Source organism: Triturus cristatus, chromosome 8 (genome assembly GCF_964204655.1).
Source record: "Triturus cristatus chromosome 8, aTriCri1.1, whole genome shotgun sequence".
Taxonomy (NCBI): Eukaryota; Metazoa; Chordata; class Amphibia; order Caudata; family Salamandridae; genus Triturus; species Triturus cristatus.
In genome coordinates this window covers 1646113123-1646131426 of record NC_140591.1, presented here as the reverse complement: position 1 = coordinate 1646131426, position 18304 = coordinate 1646113123, and the positions used below count along the sequence as shown (strand labels likewise).

General features: G+C 43.6%; 1 protein-coding gene across 2 annotated transcripts in view; it reads right to left on the bottom strand.

Moving 5' to 3' along the window:
• LOC146808484 (transient receptor potential cation channel subfamily M member 2-like) overlaps positions 1-18304 on the bottom strand; it is a 790090-nt gene that overhangs the window by 295617 nt on the left and 476169 nt on the right. The window lies entirely within an intron of this gene.

Here is an 18304-nt window from a genome sequence, read left to right as displayed (position 1 = left end):
AGTAAAGACTGAGTAGAAGAGAGTAGTAAAGTGAGTAGTAGAGAGAGAGTAGTAGAGAGTAGTAGAGAGTGAGTAGTAGAGTAGTAGAGAGTGAGTGTTAGAGAGTAGTCGAGAGTAGTGGAGTGAGTAGTAGAGAGTAGTTGAGAGTGAGTAGTAGAGAGAGTAGTAGGGTAGTAGAGAGTGAGTAGTAGAGAGTGAGTAGTAAAGAGAGTAGTAGAGAGTAGTAGAGTAGTAGAGAGTGAGTGGTAGAGAGTAGTAGAGAGCGAGTAGTAGAGAGTGAGTAGTGGAGAGGGAGTAGTAGAGAGTAGTCGAGACCGAGTAGTAGAGACCGAGTAGTAGAGAGTGAGGAGTAGAGAGTGAGTAGTAGAGAGAGAGTAGTAGAGAGTGAGTAGTAAAGAGTAGTAGAGTGAGTAGTAGAGAGAGCAGTAGAGAGTAGTAGAGAGTAAGTAGTAGAGTAGTAGATATTGAGTGGTAGAGAATAGTAGAGACTAGTAGAGTGAGTAGTAGAGAGTAGTAGAGAGTGAGTAGTAAAGAGTGAGTAGTAGAGAGTGAGTAGTAGAGATTAGTAGAGTGAGTAGTAGAGAGAGTGTAGTAGAGAGTAGTAGAGAGTGAGTAGTAGAGAGAGAGTAGTAGAGTGAGCGCAGTAGAGAGAGAATAGTAGAGACTGAGTAGAAGAGAGTAGTAGAGAGCTAGTAGTAGAGAGTGAGTAGTAGAGAGTGAATAGTAGAGAGAGAGTAGTAGAGAGTGAGTAGTAAAGAGTAGTAGAGTGAGTAGTAGAGAGAGTAGCAGAGAGTAGTAGAGAGTGAGTAGTAGATCAGTAGATATTGAGTGGTAGAGAATAGTAGAGACTAGTAGAGTGAGTAGTAGAGAGTAGTAGAGAGTGAGTAGTAAAGAGTGAGTAGTTTAATTTAAAAGGAACACAATGTGTGGGTTCATTTTGCCATATAAATTATGATTAGTGGTGAAAAAAGAAAAATTAGGGCACATTTTGAGTGACTTCTCAAATCCTCTTCTATTTCATTAAAAAATTCTGACATGCAGACTGAAACATGCACTTTCAATACCAGCAGCAGACTTCCCTGGTGAGCAGTAGCTTTACTACAGTGATCTAATAAGCAATTAGAGTGCTAACATTCCGAATTTATGCCAAATGTGTGACACATCTGAATGCCTTCTTGATGGACTCAAAGTAAAAAACTGAAATTATTTCCTACTGATGAGACTGTAGTAAATGAGGAAATTAGGAAACTTCATAACAAATAAGTCTCCCAAGATGGCCAACAAAGACAAAAGAGCCCAAATGTAGTACAAATATCACCCAGATGTAGCCCAAGTATTGCCCAATGAAAAGAATTTCCCAGAGTGTTCTAAAGGACAACTAGAGCGCTAACAGTCTAACTTATGACAAAAGTATGGCACTCCTGAAGCCATCTTTAGTGGAATAAAGTGGTAACACTTAAAACATTTAATTTGCAAAGGAACAAAATGAGGGGGTTCATTTTGCCATAAAAATTATGATTAGTGCTGCAGAAAGAAAAATGAGGGCACATTTTGACTTCTCAAATCCTCTTCTACTTCGTTAAAACATTCTGACATGCAGACTGAAACAGGCACTTTGAATACCAACAGCCTGGTGAGCAGTAGCTTTACTACAGTGATCTAATGAGCAAATAGAGTGCTAACATTCAGAATTTATGGCAAATGTGTGACACATCTGAATGCCTTCTTGATGGAACCAAAGTAATAGGTCTCGCCCTCGTTTAAGTTAAAGCAATTCTGTTTGTAATTTGGTGGCTTTTTAGCTTTGCTTGTATTAGTGTTTTTCAAACTTTCATGTACATAATTTGCATATGTATGCATATATGTATATGTATATGTATATGTATGCATGCATTTATATTTGTTTTTATATAGATATGCATATTATACATATGTTAATATATGTATGTATATATATGTTATGTTATGTTATGTTATATGGTTCTTATAAAGCGCCTATCACCACTGGTCTCTAAGCGCTAGACAGACGACCAACAACATAATACCGCCTCCACAACCATCTGCCAACTCCAATTAGACCGAAGATGTTACCGTACCAAACAGAAATGTCTTCAATTTTTTCCTGAAGGAAAGAAGGTTAAGTTCCTCCTTCAGGCTGGGAGGAAGATCATTCCAAAGTTGAGGAATGAGTACTGAGAGAGCACTACCTCCTTTAGTTTTTAAATTGAATCTGGGTTGAACCAGATTTGGGACAGACCCAGAGCGTAAGGACCTACCGGGAACATACTTCCTTAGGCGCTGTTTGACATATTCCGGGGCATTGCCAAAAAGTGCTTTATGGGCCATGCAGAGGCCTTTGAAATGGACCCTAAGCTTCACGGGAAGCCAATGCAGTTTGCGAAGGAGAGTAGATGCATGTGCACTTCTGGGAAGAGAGAAGACCAGTCTGGCAGCGTAGTTTTGCACGACTTGCAGTTTCCTCATCAGCTTCTGTGATAGGCCCAGATACAAAGCATTACCATAATCTAGCCTCGAGATGACAGTTGCTGAGACGATAGTCTGCAGCGTGGAGGCAGAGAGAATGGCAGTAAGTTTACGTAGCTGCCGCATCACGGCTGTGCAGGAACCTACCACAGCCGACACTTGAGGGGCCATAGTGAGAGCCGCATCGATCTTTAGGCCAAGACTCTTCACTACCGTCCCAGGGATAGGGGTTTTGCCGAGTTCTGGGGGCCAGTACAGATCATCCCAGGGATTGGCTATGTTGGTCACCACCAAAACCTCCGTTTTATCTGCATTAACTTTAAGGAAGTTGTTAGTCATCCAGTTGACCGTGAATCTCAGAACATAACATAACATATATTGAACATAACATATTTTTCATTGAATATATATATTCAATGAAAAAACCAGAGGTTTCACAAATGTTATAGTTAGCTGGACATTTCGCTCGTAAAAAACCATTGAAATTCCAACGTTATAGTTAGTTCTGCTAACTATAACTCGCACGACTGCAATCCACTGCTGATGACATCACATATTACATCACTCATGGCATGGTCAGTGACATCACTCATGACATCACTGATGACATCTCAAATGACATCACTGATGACATCACTGATGACGTCATCCATGTGAAAAATTAGTGCATCTTCTCACACCCCTAATATAACCTTTCATACACCGACTCAAATTTTTCAAATTCAATTTTGAAATCTATAGATACTCCAATACCAATAACTACATTCCGAGTCATTGTCTCTTAGGTCTACATACATCTCCACTCCCTCACCTGTACAGTCACTCATACTTACAGTCACTCCGTACAGGACTGTCATATGCATTTATAAAACTATATAGACAATCACACAACACCAATCATCCATTGAGGTACTGACACACCTAGTCAGTCATGCAAATAATTAATCACAGTCCAATTTACTCACCTATACAGTTGAACACACTAAAGTTCACTTACTCATAAAAATACTTACAAATTATGAAGCTCTTATACAATTACTGATACAAGCACACACTCATCTATACAGCCACTCCTGCAATCACACACTCTCACATATAGATAGTTATATACTCTTAGACACATTTACACTGCGTTACAGATATATAGTTTCTGACACATGTACAACTGAGATATACATTCAATCACTAACACTCCCATACATACACTCACCCAACCATACTGTCCATCACCGTTGCACTCTTAAAATCATGCATCCATAGAATCACCCACTCATACATCTATGCAGAGTGTCACACATACCCTACCCACACAAACACTCAGGAACCCATACAGATACTCAGACAACCAATCAATAACCCATATAGACACTCATATAGCTATTCACAAAACCATAAAGCCACTTATACACCAACACACAGACACATACAGACATTCACACAGTTTAGTCACTAGTCTGCAGTAAGATACATTTAATGACTCACTTATAGAGTCACTTTCACACCTAGAAAATCATCCATTCACACACTTGTACACCCACTCATTCTTCAACAGGCCTTCCTCTATATATATTAATCATATTAAAACTTTTCAGGAACACAGACTCACTGGATGACGTCATCAGTGATGTCATCAGTGATGTCATTTGAGATGTCATCAGTGATGTCATGAGTGATGTCACTGACCATGTCATGAGTGATGTAATATGTGACGTCATCAGCAGTGGATTGCGGTCGTGCGAGTTATAGTTAGCAGAGGAATTTCAATGGTTTTTTACGAGCGAAATGTCCAGCTAACTATAACATTTGTGAAACCTCTGGTTTTTTCATTGAATTTGCAAGGTTTTTTAAATGCTAATTCCTAACTATAACGTGTGTGAAACCTATGGTTTTTTCAGTGAATTTCAAAGGTTTTTTAAATGCTAATTTCTAGCTATGCCTACAGAGTTAGGACATGTGAAGAAAGAAGGAAAAACGCACAGAAAGAAAAAAAAGAAATGCAGAAAGTAGCAACAGAAGTCCTCAAAGACGAAGAAAAGTGCAGGAAGAAGTATAACGTGCAGAAAGAACAAACAGAAGAGCAGAAACAAGCCTTGTTGCAAAATCATCCTGTACCCTCAACTTTTTCAGACGGATACTGGTGGTAACTGAGTCTGACTAACCAGTACTAGAGCCAGTGCTATGTTAAAAGACACTCAGAATACAGTGAAAACACCTACATACACTAGGGCACACTATGCGTTGGGGTCCCCCTGTGATTAGCATGACCTCATCTGTAAGCCCCTAGTATATAATAGGGCAGGGGATTAAAACTACCTCTTAAAACGCACCACAGGGCGTGTTTGAACACGTCACCTCATGCCCCGTCCCCTCCCTTCCCCACTGTGTAAACACGCCTTGTAGCCGTTTTAAGTTTTGCTAGAAATGCATATTGAGGGATCCACTGCCTACAGTATGAAGTGAGGCCTATAAAAGCCCGCACCTCCTTTTGTGTCTTGGGTATTGGCATGTTAGCAATTAACTGAATGCGATCGGGTGTAAGCTGCCTTCCCTCCTTGGACAGCGAGTGACCAAGATAAACAACTCGCTGTACACAGAATTGCAGCTTGGAAGGGGACACCTTGTGCCCCTTTTCAGCTAGAAATTGTAAAACCGTCAGTGATGCTTTTTCACATTCAGGTTCGCTTCGGGCGGTGATCAGCAGATCATCGACGTATTGAAGCAGTGCAGTGCAAACTGGCATGTGTATACTGTCAAGTTCTCGTTTCAGTGCTTGGCTATAGATGCTGGGGCTTTCTGTAAATCCTTGAGGTGCGCGTGTGAATTTAAAACTTCGTCCGTTTAAACTAAATCCGAACAGATATTGGCTCTCCGGATCTATTGGGACGCTGAAAAAGGCATTCTTGAGATCAATTACAGTAAAGAATGTAGCTTGTGAGTCAATGGCTGTCAGTAATGATGAGATATCGGGGACCACAGGAAATTGTGGCACAATGCATTTGTTTAATTCGCGCAGATCAATAACCAGTCGATATACTGGCGGGGCCATTGGATCAGTTCGTTTAAGAATCGGAATTATCGGAGAATTACATACATTGGAGTCGGTTTCGACAACCACTCCTTGGGCAATAAGCTCGTCAATGATTTTCAGTAAAGCCACTACAGCATCTTGTGGTAACTTGTATTGCCGCATTCGTGGTAGTACCACTCCTGCCTTTAGTGTGACTCGATATGGTGTAATGTTCATGCAACCAACATCAGTAGGGCCTTGTGCCCATAAATGTGCGGGTAAAGTCTGCAATCGATGATCCATGTCTCTGGATACATAGTGACCTTTGAAATCACGTAAAAACAATCTTACTCCTTCCGGAGAACAACATATAATAGCCCCTAGGGCTTTCAGTGTCTTTATGCCTAACAAGTTTTCTGGGCATGATTTGGTAAGCAATAAATCTGTAGTTCGTGTCAAGGGACCAATCGTAAGTGGAAGTGGCTGTGATACTTCATTAACAATAGGTTTTCCTGAAAAACCAAGGGAAACATTTTGAGAGCCTGAGAGGGGTGCCCCTGGAACTTCACTACGTTTTATTGTGGTTCGACTTGCCCCTGTATCAAGTAAGAATTTTCTGTCTTGACCTAATAATTCACTATGCACATAAGGTCCTTCTTGGTCTACAGGGACCTCGATAAGGGGTAAGTCAACTTCCCTCTCTAGGCTGGTTCATGCGTAACGTTGATACTCAGGATATTCATACTGTGCGGTCTGATACATTTGTCGTGTTGTCGTTTGTGTAGCAGCAACAGGCAGTGCTGGTGCAGCTGGCACAAACTGTATGGGCTGTTGTGAGGCTGGCATGGACTGTTGCTGAGCTGGCATGGACTGTACATGCTGCGGAGCTCCTTGTTCATTCTGATCCTGTCTGAGTGGTCGTGGTCTCTCTTTTGCAATACCTACAGCGATATTACGCTTCAGGACTGGACAATCGTGTACATAATGACCTAGTTGTTTACAGTAATTGCATGTTCCTTTTACAGGAACTGCTGAATCTCCGGAATGTGTCACACCCTTTTTGTGACCATCCGCTGGAACTGTCTGGGAAACTAGCATTTTCATTTTGGTGTCCTTCATACGTCTTTGTTCGTGTTCTTCTTCATCTCTAATTCTATTGTGATGATACTGTAACATTTGCAACATTTGGGACGGAGTGTTACCTTGCCATGTACTCTCGAATTTCAATACTCTATTCTTCACTTGAGGCAAGGAATTTTCCACTAATTTTGTCACAAATAAATGTGGATATGACTCACTATTTGCTTTTATACCACTATTTATACCAAAACATTTTTCAAATCGGGCATAGAAATCACTAGTGTCTTCATCTTGTTTTTGTTTACAGGCTGAGATTGCACCCCAATCTTCCTTTTTCGTAGTTAATAAACGTGGCAGTACCTGCACTAGTAAACCTGGTAATGCTTTAACTTTATCCCCGAGCCCTGAACCTGCAGTTCGGTCTCTTTCTTCGGCTTCTAATGCTGTCCAGTCTATCTTTTGGTCTCCCACTTCCCACTCTTTTTCCTTAAGTTTTTCATAAATGCCAGCAGGCATTAGCACCTTTAATATCGTCATAATGTCAGGATAGGTATACTCTCCCATCAGTAACATGTCTTTTATTTCTCGGTGAAAACCCGCTGGGTCTTTGTCATGACTGGGTACCACTTTCTTCATTTCTAACAATTCCATTTTAGATATGGGTGTATATACAAATACACGGTGAAACTGATTGTCTTCGCCTTTTATTGGGTGCACTTCTCGTAAAGGATTCTGTCTATCCATGTAATACGGCGTTCTTTCCTTGTTGGGCAGTGAGAAAGGATCTGGGCTTACAAAAAGTATATACTGCTTTCTTGATACTAGTATTTCTTTAATTAACTTATTACCAGAACCTCTCCATCTATTCGTGAGTAGTTCAGTTAATATATCAGGTAAGGGACCAGGATCGGAATGTTGGTTCTTATATAATATAAGAAGTTGCTGAATCATATAAATTCCAGCTAAACGCTGTTCATCTGGGCTGAGGTTCAAAAACGTGTGTGCTACTGTATCATCACCATATTTTCCGGGACTATCAATCCAGTGAACGGCTGACCTAGCTAATTCTTGTTCATCCATGGAATCGAGGAGGTGATAACCCCTTCGCTCTCGGAGTATTTTGTCAGCAGCTTGAAACGAATGTTCGGGAGACTTCAGATTTATTATAGGCGTCGGATAAGTTCTGTTATTATCTGGACATATTGAATGTATCGGATCAGCAAAACATCTAGTATTATTACAAGACCTTCCTCTACCTACATAGGCTATGGTGTCTGACTGTCTTACGGGATCCCCTGATTCGGACGCCTCGTTTTGCTCAAACTCGTCTGTCTCCAATCTCTCTTCATGTATACGTTCTATTTCTTTCCTGATTTTTCGGCACATGGCTACTATACTTCCTTGTTTATCATGTCTTCCGTCTGATATATTCTGACTCCATCTCGTAAGAGTTTGCATTATTTCCGAGTTCACCCCCGGTCGGTCTTGATTTCTGATCACACAATTTACGAGAAAACGTAACAATTCTCCCTGTATCTCCACTTTCTGATATTCCATAGCTCTGTTAATGCATTCAGGGTCTTTCCCTGTTTGGACAAAATGATATATGCTATCCAGATGCATAGTCATTCCTGGTAGCTTCCCTAAAAACCCTGCAGCTCTTCTGATACGCAACGATGCCAGAACCATTTCGTCCTCTTTGCCGGGCACCGGGTCATATCTACAATCTACCAAAAGGTCCTTAAGCATGCGGGTATTTACAAGTTTGGGCGTACGTGTATGTACTGGTTCCTGAAAAGTAAGTTTACTTATTCGGGGTGGCGTAGAATAAATGCTAGTAGCACCTCCGGTAGCCCCCTCTGGGGTACTGGGCGCGAAAGGATTCGTTGAACGTGCCACAGCAACTACAGGTGTGGACACAACTGTAGAATCGGCTGCGGGGACAGATGCGGAAACAGATGTGCTTGCCGAAGCTTGTGTCGGAGTTTGTTGTTGCACAGATACAGATACCTGATCTTGACGTTGAACCCCCCCAGCAGACGGTCTATGTGGTGCGGGGTTAGCATACTCGGGAGCTGCGTCATCTAAATATGAGGAAAGAAAAACATCTTCTGCGGTTCTGGGATGTCCTTTTGGATGTACCTTTATTGGAAACAATGGGGGTGGCAAGTCTTTTGGTATCTCCGTAGTAGCCTTAGGTAATCCTTCGGCCAGAAGGGGATACATACCTTTCATAAGGGCATTTCTTTGTCTATCGGCTTGTTCTGCTTTTACTCGTGTACCCTCTTCAATCAACAGATTTTCTCGAACTTTATTGGCACTTTCTTTACTTCTCTCTTCCTGTCTTAGCGCTTTTTCGGTACGTCTATGCGATTCTTTACGCCTTAACTCAACAGCGTCTTTCTGTGACTGTCTAGCTTTCCTCTTCCACAACTCTTCTTCTACTTTCATAATGCACTCTGCATCCCAGGTCCCAGCTACGGGCCATCTCTGACTTTCCGGTAATTCTTTGGTGTAGTCCACCCATAAATCAAGAAATAATATGGCGTCTAAGCCATGTTTGTGATACATGAAGTGCCCTGGAGTGTCCCTAGGAGGAATAGGAACTGCTTCTTCAAGTACCCCTTTTCTAGTAGTGATCTGTCTTAGTTTCGAAAAGAGCGGCATATTGACAACTGATCTTCTTGAACACACTTAATACAAAAAAAACACAATAATAAACAGTCATTCATACCACAATATGCAGGACGTTTTAACACATTAAACATTTAACATTTAAATGAACATTTTAACCTCTAAAATGACCAACAATGATGATCGTCTGCATAACTAATCACCAAGCATAATTCTTGACAATAACTAGATACTTCGGAATACTTGATATACTGCTAAACAGTACATATACACTGCTGAAACAGTGCAGACCGGATTTGTGTACCCAAATCCGTCTTGACCGGCACAACCTATGTGCACGTCAGAACGCCTCCCCAGCAATGGTACTCACCGGGTAGCTCGGAACGGAAGGCCTCGGAACGGGACTGGACTCGACTCGACAACTGCGGATATCGGACCCTCTGGACGTCGGGACTTCGAAATCTGGTGGGCCTCTGTATACCTCGGATCTTGCTCTCTCTCTGCTAGGCTCTGGTCGGGATACTTCGCACTTCTCACCGCCTCGTCTGGGTTGATCGCAGCCTCAGTCGCCCCCGCTTGACCGGAGGGAGCTACAGGAAATCCTGCTGGTACGCGTTATGGTCCGTCCAGCTGTGGCAGGAGACCGGGCCTGCAACGCACCACCGGCGCGTGAGATGAGAAAGTGTCCCTGTTCGGGCGCCAATCATGTGGTAAATAATTTAATTACCGGGACTAAATTTGATACGGAATCTAAATAAAATAGCTCAGTAAAATAAGAGGCAGAATCCGTGGTATAAGAGGTTTCTGAATGGGCTTTATTCCAAAATGGCCGACTCGAGTCGCGGCCTTCAGGTTCCGTCACCACGGGGGTTCAGGAAGTGAAGTACAATATTTTATTGACAGACAATCATTTTTATAGAATGTACATTACAATGAAGCAAATGTAGAAGGCGTAACAATTGATAAGAAAAATGATAATTCACATACGTAACCGAAAATGGGCGTAATGAGGAGTAAAAAGAAACATAATTGGTTATGATGTCATATATAGGTGGATCTATAAGATAATACTTGGCATAGATGCGCGCGCAGCAGCATGACGTGTGATTGACGTGCAGCTAGGGGGTGAAGGGGACTTGACATTTAGCTCTACATGTGGAGACAAGAAGTCTGGGGGGTCAAGTCAACCTAATCCCAAATCATATCTAACATCCTATGTTTAAAGAACTATGTTATCCACAAAGGAAGGACTCTCGGACAGAATCTATTCTATACTGACTGTGTGCGTGTACAAGCGTCTAAGTGTCTATATGAGATGCAAGGGGCAGAAACTTTCCATGGTAACAGGGCTATGAATTACTTGCATGAGGACAGAGAGGCCGGGCCCTTTGCTCGGTAGCTGAAGGAAATGTTTACTTAAACTACTAGACAGGAATGCATCGGCTGAGGAGCGAAACAGATAACTCGAAGGTGAAATACAGTTCTTGGCAGGCAGGCAAAACTGGCCGAGGCAGGCACCGTTAGCCGCACAGGGAGTAGGACAAAGTTCATGGATACAGATGCGAGCTCAAGCTGAAGCTGTCAGAGGCAGAGAGCAAGAAAAGCTTGATGGCAGAATCAGGGCCTACTCGCCTGAACTGCAAAATGGAGTAACTGAGCCATATAAAGTCGGTGGCCTTTCATACTTAGGAATCGAATATCCAGCCCATTCATGGCGGATCTGACAGAGGACATGTTGACGGTGGACGCACATGTGTTTGCGTCTTTAGAACTGGAACGGGAGGGAACATACATGTACTTGTAACATGCATATAGAACCGTTGGGGTCCAAGATAGGGGACATAACTGATCATGAAAATCCATATTTCCACAGTTGCAAAATCATCCTGTACCCTCAACTTTTTCAGACGGATACTGGTGGTAACTGAGTCTGACTAACCAGTACTAGAGCCAGTGCTATGTTAAAAGACACTCAGAATACAGTGAAAACACCTACATACACTAGGGCACACTATGCGTTGGGGTCCCCCTGTGATTAGCATGACCTCATCTGTAAGCCCCTAGTATATAATAGGGCAGGGGATTAAAACTACCTCTTAAAACGCACCACAGGGCGTGTTTGAACACGTCACCTCATGCCCCGTCCCCTCCCTTCCCCACTGTGTAAACACGCCTTGTAGCCGTTTTAAGTTGGGAGATTAAGTCCCCTTGAATCCTGAGGGTCCCTAGGGTCCAACTAGACCACTAGTTACCTCCAGTAAGCGCCACAGAGCTGCGTTGCAGAGAGGTGTAAAAAGTGGCACGGCCTGCACCACCTCTCTGCAACACAGAGCAGTGGTGCTTACTGGAAGCACCTGGTGGGCTAGTTGGACCCCAGGGTCCCTCAGGATTGAAAGGGAATTATTTCCCCAACTTAAAAACGCGCCACAGGGCGTGTTTGCACACGTCACCTCAGGCCCTGTCCCCTGCCTTAACCACTGTGTAAACGCGCCCTGTGGCCGTTCTGAGTTGAGAGATTAAGTCCCCTTGAATCCTAAGGGTCCCTAGTGTCAAACTAACCCACTAGGTACCTCCAGTAAGCGCCAAATAGCTGCGTTGCATGGAGGTGTAAAAAGGGGCGTGGCCTCAGAACACCTGTCTGCAACGCAGCTCCCTGGCGCATACTGGAGATACCTGCTGGGCTAGTTGGCCCTCAGGGACCCTCAGTATTGAAGGGGAATTAATTCCTCAACTTACAACTGGCCAGGGGGCGCGTTTGCAGAGTGCTGCAAGGAAGGGGCGTGGCCTCCGGCGCGATGCCGGTCTTTTATTTATTTATTTTTTAGAAGGAGGGCTGTGTGGCCCCCTTTCTTTTTCTAATTTATTAGCCCTGGGGACCCCATCCCCCAGGGCCTGCACCCTAATTTTTTTTGTTGAAAAAAATTAATTTGGCCCTCCCAAGGCCTTAATCGGCCCCGGGGACCCCAACCCCCGGGTCATGGCCTATTTTTTTTTTTTTATTCTTTAGGAGGGGGGCTGTGTTGCCCCCCTCCTCAGGCCACTTATGGCACCGGGGACCCAACCCCCCGGGGCCGGTCTTTGATTTTTATTATTTTTTAAAAATATATATTTATAGAAACACCTAGGACATGCTGGACAAACCGTATGTACCTATCACCATGACTATTTGCGTGATATTCATTAAAAGGCGACTATGCATACAATGAATCCACGTAGAATGTATTCACACCGCTAGTGAAGCTCTGACATGTCTGACACCCTGCCGTGCCTAATCCCGGCACCCCCACTGGTGGGTACTCTCCAAGTAGACACCCTTGTCATTTATTTATGCAAACATGGGTAGCTATTGACGGGCACATTTAATACACATGCACACCAAGCCATTCAAAGGGGATTCGACAAAAATTCGACCAAACTATGCAAGAAACCCCCTCACGGTTAATAAAACACACATCCACCGCCGGATGTGTAATACTTTTTATTTTACTCTCTGGAAAGGAGACAAACCTCACTTGAGAGTCACAGCGTGCTCCTGGCTGAGCCCAATGCTGTGTTACACCTAGGCCTGGGCGGCAAATTCCGTTCCGCTCGCGGAATTTGCGGAATTTGGGTAATTTCGTGTTCCGCGGAGAACGCGAAATTGCCCAAAATTCTGCTTTCCGCGACTTCGCGAACTTTTGTGCTTGTTCGCGTTCTCAAAATGCGTGTTCGTGAGATATTTCTCCCCGAGCACACAAACAGCGATTGTGAACAGGAAAAAAGCATCGCGAACAAGCAATTCCGCGTGTTCGCGGAATTTCTGCGTGTTCGCGGAGTTTTTTTACCGTTTCGCGGAGATTGGCGTAACGCGATTACGCGAATTTCGCCCACCCCTAGTTACACCCACCAGTGCCCGCCAAGTGCCACACACCTCTGTGTTGTATTCCACCAGCTAGTGCGTATGCTATGACACTCTCTAGCCCATGTGCACTGTAACACCACCCGGTGAATATGTCATGCCACACTTGCCTTCGCACGGGTTATATTGCCCCATCTAACGTGCCTTCCTCGATGCCTATGTTAAAAGCACAGCGCTATGCCATACATATTATAATCTGGGATCCATATCTTTGTCACAGTGCATATGCAATGTTACACTACCCAGCACATATTTTATATTACAACTTTAGAGACTACTTAGGTTACACAACACTGCCCTGTGCATATTACACTCCAAGGCGCATATCACATAGCAAGCGCTAGTGCCTGTGCTATCTCGCGCTCTCCAATGAATCTGTCATTGCGCACAATGTATTGCATATTATATTTCAAGGCCCGGTTCATCTTATATCACACTTTTTGGTGCATAGTTTATAACATATACTATATCTAGTTTTCATTTTCAATCGTGCTCTCAGGACTATGTTCTAAATACCACTGCGTCCACCTACCCTTTTCACGGGCATTACATTTTGCGATGGGGGGTGGAGGGTCAGGGGATGTTTCTGCCAAGAGAGCCCGGAGTCACAGTCCCAAACGTCTTCTTCTTCCTGAATAAAAGTGAGATTATGCTGCATACTTGTTCATATTTTAAGTAGTTCGCACAGACACACATTTTAAAAACAATAAAGTTCCTAATAGCCACCTTCTATGAACAGTTAGCTTGCTGCCCCATCCACCTCCTCCCTATCCTCTGTTGTCTGAATCCATGGACTAGCCTCCTCCCTCCTGCCATGCATGGTCTGATGTGCTGCCACTGCCCTCCATTTAGCATGATGTACCAGTCCACTCCTCCTGCCCTCCATTGCCCAATGCTATGGCCCATCATTGACCTCCTGCTTAGCCTCTGTGCTTAGCTTGCTGCCCCTAGTCTCCTTCCCCCTGCCCTCCGATGTCTTTGTGCATGCCCCTGCTCCATCCTTTTTGACCACCATGTTCCATGGACCTGCCACTCCTATCTACTCTGAGTGTTCTGTTGAGCTCCCCTCCCACCTGCCTAGCATTGTCAGATGACTGTAACCTGTCCCTGCCACCTCCACCCTGCCTGTCCACATGCCATGCCCCTATCCCCTTCCTCCTGTCCTCCATTGTCCATTTTACTGCCACACCCTTCTGCCCTCCCTTGTCTGTTGTGCTGCACCTGCTCCTCCTGCCTGCCCCGCGCGGTCTGTTGTGAGGCCCCTTCCCCTGAACTCTCTTGTCTGTGCCCAGGTCCTGACCCTCCTTTCTATCCTCCATGGTCCTTTGTGCATGCCCCTGCACCCTCCTTCTTGCCCATCATAGCCATTGTGCTGCCACTTACCCTCCCGCTTGCCATGCATGGTCTTCTGTGCTGCCATGGCCCCTCCCACCTTCCCTCTGTGGTCAGCTATCTGCTCCTCACCCCCTCCCACCTTCCCTCCATGGTCTGTGTGTATGCCATCATAGTCTCACTGTTGCTCTCCATGGTGTGTCTTGTTTCTAGTGCTTATCCTGCCTGACCTCCATGGTCATCTTGCTGCTCCTGCCCTGCCCCCTTGCCCCCAGCCCTCTGTTTCCATGTGCAGACCCCTATTCCCTCCCTCCTGGCTTGTCGGTTCCATTGTAATGCCCCTGATCCGTCCCTCCTGCCCTTTATGGTCTGTTATGCTGCAGCTTTTTCTCCTGTCTGTCCATTATGGTCAGCTAGCTACCATTGCCTCTTTCCCCTCTGTTGTCTGTTGTCCATGTGCAGGGTCCTGTCCCCTCCTTATTGCTTTCTATGGATTGTTGTGCTGCACTCCCGTCCCGCATGCCCTGTGTGGTGTATTGTGCTGCTGCAAACCCTGATGCCTGCCCTGTAGGGTCAGTTTGGTGCACCTCTCAATGTCCATCCTGTCCTCTGTTATCCGAGTCCATGTCCCTACCCCAATTCCTCCTGCCTACCATGATCCAATGTACCATACTTGCGAACATTTTGAACTTGGTAAGAGGGAGATTTTGAAATAAAACTGGGGTATTGATTTTCCCCTTTGAGTTACATTGAAAAAGAGAAGATTGTAGACACGAAACAGATCAAGTAAAGCCCATTTGAGCTTAAAAACATTGGACGTTTCCTGGCTGAAACGGGTCAGTTGGCATGTGTGGTTGTATGACCGCTGCCTCTTCCTTCTGCCCACAATGGTCTATTACATTGCCACAGCCTCTCTTGCCAGTCCTGTATTGTTGGTTTGTTGCCCCTGCCCCCCTTTCCACTGCTCTCCATAGTCTGTTGTGCTGCCACTGCCCTTCCTGCCTGCCTAGTGTGGTCAAATTGTTGCCTCTGCACTCTCTTACCTGCCTTCAATTTTCAGAGTCCGTGCCCCTGACCTCTGCCTCTCAACAGTATCCCAATGAACAACTAGATTGCTAACATTCTATATTTATTACAAAAGTGTGGAACGCCTGACGCCATCTTGATGTAATCAAAACTGTAATGCCTAGAGCATTTCCTTTAGAAATTACATATATGAGAGGGTCTTATTTGCATCAAAATTATGGTTAGTGCTCTAAAAAACTAAAATGAGGACATATTTTCCGAGTTTTCAAATAGCGACAAAGAACTTTTAAATTATTTGCAATCTTAGTTTTTTTATCCAGTTGACCAATTGATTAAATGTTGCATCCAAGGGGAGAGGGTATGGTGTTACTTCCAGAGCTGCAGACTTTGCAACTGGGGAACCCGTTTGGAGTTTCTGCTTCAGCTCAACATTCTGTGATTCTGGTCAAATCACTTAATCTCCCCATGTCTACAACCAAAATGAATTTGATCTTGTTTGATGTAACCGATGCTCATGTAAAGCACTCTAATACCTGACAAGTCTGCACTATATAAAACTGCACATACACAAAAAATAAGTGTTTTGCACACTTCTGTCATTGGGCTACATTTGGGCTACATCTGGGTGATATTTGGGCTACATTTGGGCTACATTTGGGCTCTTTTGTCTCTGGTGGCCATTTTAGGAGATGTATTTGTTATGAAGTTTCCTAATTTCCTCATTTACTGCAGTCTCCTCAGTAGGAAATGCTTTCAGTTTTTTACTTTGATTCCATCAAGAAGGTATTCAGATATGTCACACATTTGCCATAAATTCTGAATGTTAGCACTCTAGTTGCTCATTAGATCACTGTAGTAAAGCTATTGCTCACCACGGAAGTCTGCTGCTAGTATTAGAAGTGCATGTTTCAGTATGCATATCAGAATTTTTTAATGAAATAGAAGAGGATTTGAGAAGTCACTCAAAATGTGCCCTAATTTTTCATTCTTCAGCACTAATCATAATTTCTATGGCAAAATGAACCCCCTCATTGTGTTCCTTTTTAAATTAAATGTTTTAAGTGTTACCAGTTTATTCCAATCAAGATGGCTTCAGGTGTGCCATACTTTTGTCATAAGTAAGACTGTTAGAGCTCTAGTTGTTCTTTAGAGCACTCTGGGAAGCTGCAGTAGAACACAAAGGAATCAACTGACAGTCTCTTGCCTTGTTGGATGTACATGTTTTACTGAGAATGTCAGACTTCATTCTTACATGACTGAGAAAGATAATGTGAATTTACAGAAAATATGCTCTCAGTTTAGCTTATAGATCACCTTCCAAACCTCTGTGGGAAAAGCATGAGAAAATAGTTTTCTCTCAAACATGGTTTATGATATCACAGCAGAAGGCTTTTTAACATGGTAAATTTACCTTAGAACACACCATAATTCCTAAAATAAGTATGGTACCATCAACAAATGATTTATAATGTAACTAAAGTCTTGAAACCTTCTATTAACTGCAATGCTTTTTAATGAGGTGCTAACATGTATATTGGTCCCAAGATGGCTGCCAACACTTCTTGGATGAAGTACTGACAGCCAATCAGATCTCACGATGAGATGTGTCGTTAGGCTCCGCCCAGATATGTATGTGATTTTACTTTTGATTTTCTCAGGAACTACTGAACAGATTGACACCATATATGCAAAAGGCACATCCCTGAGCTGAGGGCTAACTCTCTGCCAAATTTCAAGTAATTCTGTTCAGCCGTTCGGGCTGTACCTTGGACTAAAGGTCCCTATGGAAAATTGCATGGGAAAAACGCGTTTTAGGACCCCCCTTTTTTCTCAGCCCCCACTTGACGAATCCCCCCGAGACTTTCAGGGTAGGAGCGGAGCAGAGCGCCCCACCTATTTTGAAAATTTCGCGAGAATTCGTCAACCGGCGCCAAAGTTATTCCAAATAGAATGTTGCGGATTTCCTATGGAAACACGGTCCTAACTATAACTATCTACTGGCGACCGCCAGTAGATAATATATTCACTGAAAAAACCATAGGTTTCAGGCACGTTATAGTTAGGAATTGGCATTTAAAAAACCTTAGAAATTCACTGAAAAAACCATTCAGCGGTGTTATAGGGGTATTATAGTTAGCTGGACATTTCCCTCGTACAAAACCCTAGAAATTCCCCAGTTATAGTTAGTTCAGCTAACTATAACTCGCGCCCCCGCAATGCACTGCTGATGACGTCACATATTACATCACTCATGACATGGTCAGTGACATCACTGATGACATCACTGATGACATCTCAAATGACATCACTGATGACATCACTGATGACGTCATCCAGTGACTGTGTTTCTGTAAAGTTTAAATATGTTTTATATATTTATAGTGAAAGGCCTGTGGAAGAATGAGTGGGTGTACAAGTGTGTGAATGGATGATTTTCTAGGTGCCTAACTGACTCTATAAGTGAGTCATTAAATGTATCTTACTGCAGACTAGTGACTAAACTGTGTGAATGTCTGTATGTGTCTGTGTGTAGGTGTATAAGTGGCTGCATGGTTTTGTGAATAGCTATATGAGTGTCTATATGGGTTATTGATTGGTTGTCTGAGTATCTGTATGGGTGCCTGAGTGTTTGTGTGGGTAGGGTGTGTGTGACTCTGTGACTAGATGTGTGAGTGGGTGATTCAGTGGGTGCATGTTTTTAAGAGTGCATCTGTGATGGGCTGAATGGTTGGGTGAGTGTATGTATGGGTGTGTTAGTGATTGAATGTATATCTCAGTTATACATGTGTCAGTAACTACATATGCGAAACGCAGTGTGTAAGAGTATATAACTATCTATATGT